This window comes from Lycium ferocissimum, chromosome 11 (genome assembly GCF_029784015.1).
Source record: "Lycium ferocissimum isolate CSIRO_LF1 chromosome 11, AGI_CSIRO_Lferr_CH_V1, whole genome shotgun sequence".
Classification (NCBI taxonomy): domain Eukaryota; kingdom Viridiplantae; phylum Streptophyta; class Magnoliopsida; order Solanales; family Solanaceae; genus Lycium; species Lycium ferocissimum.
Window position 1 is genome coordinate 33,179,095 of NC_081352.1, and position 4,240 is coordinate 33,183,334.

A 4,240-nucleotide genomic window follows, 5' to 3' on the forward strand; every position below is an offset into this window, starting at 1 on the left:
CGTGTTTCGGTTCAAGCCCGTTTTCCTCTAAAAGAAAATCAAACCAATTAAGTCAGTTTTTCAAATATTGAAATCAAATCAATTAAGTCGATTTTTCGTGCTTCGGTTTTTGTCGGTTAATTCGGTTTTTACAGTTTTTTTTTTTTAAAAAATATACTTCCAAGCATATATTAAATTGACTATATTCCAATATAACACTTCCAAATTAGTTGCTCTTTAAGACAAGAAGAAACTATATATGTAGCTTCCTCGAGAAAATTGTATATATTTTCAAAAAATTTATCCTTTTCCAAGGAACTTAAAAACTTCTTACAATGAACTTTTTTTGTGCAAAAAATTAAAGAGTTGTGATTTAGTAAGATATTTTGACAATAATTAAATTAAACAATGATTAATATTTAAAGGACTCAAAGACAAGTTATTTTGGACATGAAATAGATTCTTCGAATTATCAAAATAAAGATTACAAATCAAACTAGAACGTAGAGGTAAAAAAATTAAATTACTGTAAAGGTAAACACCTAGATTATGAACCAAGAGTGCAAAGATTAATATATACCATAATATTTTACATAAAAATATACATACGTACATATATATAAATATATACAAGTCTCTATAAATGTGCAGTTGCACGTTCCCAGTCAGTCTTAATAATAGTAAAAAATATTAGATAGTATTCTAATAATGTACATTTATTTTATGAGTTACAAAATTGTTACTATATATTGTATAGAATAGTATCCACTTAATATTCTATGAAATTGATGTTCTCCGTATTTAATTTTTTTTTCTTCATTTTTCCCCATATACAAAACATGTTATGACTAAGATAATTCAATATTAGAGATTAAGTGACCATATTTATTTATTGTCATTTACAAATAAAAAAGTGTTGAAAATCGTTACTAAACAAAAGTACGTTATAAGAATATCAATCAGTTTTAAGAAGTAGGAATCTAGTCGCTCAGTTGGTTGGCTACCTGAACTTTCACTTTGTTGGTAAGGGTTTGAATTCCCACGTTGTAATCCCCTCCCCCATTTCCCCTTCCCCTACCCCCTATGTAATAAAAAAAAATTAAAAAATCAGTTTTAAGAATATTTAGTTATTTATTTAAGAAAATTTAAATATGGTATGTGCATGCTTTTGTTTAATTTATGGTAGATGTTAAAGTAGTCATGTGTTTCTAAATTCTAATAAAGGTGTTACCATATTCAATTTGAATTGGAATCAAATTCATGGTGATAGACTGAACTCAATTAATTAAGTAGACAATGTGATATTTTTTTTTTATATTTATTAAATATCCAATAGAAATATGGTAGATTTATATTAAAAGGATATATAAGTCTATCAATATTTATTGAATATTTTTGTGGTTCGGCATTGTTATTGGTGCATTTATAATAATGTTAAAAATACTTATTTCTACGAATAACACGTCAATTATTGAAAAGTTGCATAGAAAAAGAAAAAAATATTGTAATAATTTGCAAATTAACCAAACTACTCAATTAGAGGAAGTTAACTTGCTCCTTAATCATTGTAAACTCGTTTTCTTTGGCACTCATTCAAACTTTTAACACAAAAATTAAATACCAAAAAAAGAAAAGCTAGAAGAGTAAAATAATAATAATTATCAGAGTTACAATATACGTTTTTTCCTCACCCAGTGTCTTATTCCACTTTAACTTTTCCCTCGAAATTTTAGTTCATCGTTGTCTTTTCTAGCAATTTTTAGGTTTTCTTTAGCAAGGGCGAACCCACGTACAAAATACCCATGCTTAAGCACCCATTAACCCCGACGTAAATCATGTATATTCGTATAGAAACTTTTCAAAATTGGGTTATATTAAATCATCAGCACCTTCTGAACAAAATAGCTGGTGGGTGCTTTGGTTGGGGCGCTGAAATAAAGGTCCGCGGGGGGATTTGGGCCGAGGGTTTGATACCTCACTGCTGCATCATTGTCATTTTTTCTTGTTTTGAAGTCAAATATTTTCCTTCTTTTTCTCCGATACAGGTTCTTCATTCCTTTTCTTATATTTGATTTATGGCTTTTCCTTTTAGTTTTGGTCTCAACTTAGTGATTCCTCCTCCTCCGTTTATACTTTATTTATCTACTTCACGTTTCGTTTTGTTAGATTTTTTTATTTTTATTTTTATTTTTTTATGTAATTTCTTGTTACAAAGAAAGAGAAAAAAATCATCCACTTGTTTTTCTTGAGAAATGTTGGCTGGCTAAGAAAATCCTTCAAGCTAATTCAATTTTTGCTAAGAAATGAAGAGTTTTTTTTGGAATAATAATATAAATCGCTTTTTTTCATTCACTTTTTTAAAACTACTGTTTTTAAATAGTTGTGCACTTATACTATATGATTTGTACTAACTTTATATTAAAAAAGTGAGCACCCACCAGCCTAAAATCCTGGATCCGCCACTATTCTTTAGTATTATGTAACTGGATAAATAGATAATTATGTCAGAATGACCCATCCAGATACCTAAAAATACTTGTAAATGTAGGTCTCTTTAGGTTATCTTATTACTCATACCCCGAACTGGGACTCTTGCAATATATTATATATAGTATTTTTTTCAATAAGCCAATACTTGATATTCAATTAAAAAAAAAATTATTATCCATTTGGAAAGAATGTTTAGTTCTTTCAAGTGTGGATTTTTTAGCTTTTAATAATTATAGTAATAGTAACTACAATCTTCCCATTATGAATGCAACTAAATTTGGTGTTTCAAAGTTATAAATCCATGACGTTAAAATCGGTATCTTTATAATATCATTTGTTAGCAGCGGATACTTTTTAATTTGTATACTGCTATGATTGACTAAACTAGCAAATAGGTCTAAAGAAAGTATTGAAATAAGAGCCTAAAGATCATTATTGGTTAACAAAAAGGAAAAAGGGATAAGCTTATATTGATTCTCCATTAAATCGTGTGCTCAAACAAGGAGGTCTTCAAAGAAGAAAACGAACGCACGTAAATTTAAAGGAAACAAAAAAATAAAAATAAAACCACAGTAATAAATATAGCTAGTTAACTTTTATCTTAGTTTTATTTTGCTTGAACTTGCTAATTGTTTAAAACTCAAAGAAATAATTATTTTAGTTGAAATCAGTTACTTGATAATGAGTTACTAGGACTCATTCTTACGTTGGTTTTAGGAAGGATTTTAGTTTCAGATGAATTTGAAGTCCTACATACTAGGAGAAATTAATATTATAATTTTATCCAATATGACTTTTGTCCTAAAGAAAATTTAAACTTAAAAGGGTATAAAAGTCTTTTAATATTTTAAGGATATTTTGGTCAACCAACATTTATATTCATGCTTTTATAATAACTAGTCTCTATGAACATGCCTCACACGTTAATCCATGTCAATCATAACAGATGTTAGGTATTATTATTTGAAATTACATATGTACTATTTATTTCATGAGGTAGAAAAATATTATTTGGTTGTATCTACTTAATACTTCTCAAACGTGCGGAACAGACGTTATTCAAATAATCTCAATCATAATAAAAAATCATTAGATAACATTATTTGTAATTATATAAATTTGTTTTATGAGTTACAAAAATGTTACTATAGTATATGATTTAGGATTGTATCTACGTTATACTTCGTTGAAATTGATGTTCTCAGTATTTATTTTTTTCTTCTTTTTCCCCATATAGAAAACATGTCACGACTAAGATAATACAATATTAGAGAATAAGTGACCATATATTTGTTTATTGTCATTTACAAATACAAAGGTGTCGAAAATCATTACTAAACAAAATTACATTACAAGAATATCAATCAATTTTAAAAATATTTAGTTAATAACTTAAAAATTAAGTGATCACTAAAATAAGGTATAATAATATTTTCTATTAAAAATTCAAGTAATACATAAAAAAATACACCCAACCAATCCATAAATAAATATAAATATCAATTCACGAATTAGCACCTCATGAAAAATAAGTTAACGTAATTAATAAACCACAAAAAATAGATATAGGAAAAAGAAACTCATACCATATCCTACACAATGCAGATTATCAAATTTGTAAAATAACTAAACAAACAAAAAAATTCCAAATATTTAAGAACTCCCTTCCGTCTCTTTTAACCTATTAAAAATAGAAACTTAAATAAGTAGTTCCTTAAACGTACCTTAATTTCTCCAAAAGAAGTAATTAATTTAATGATACTTTATTATT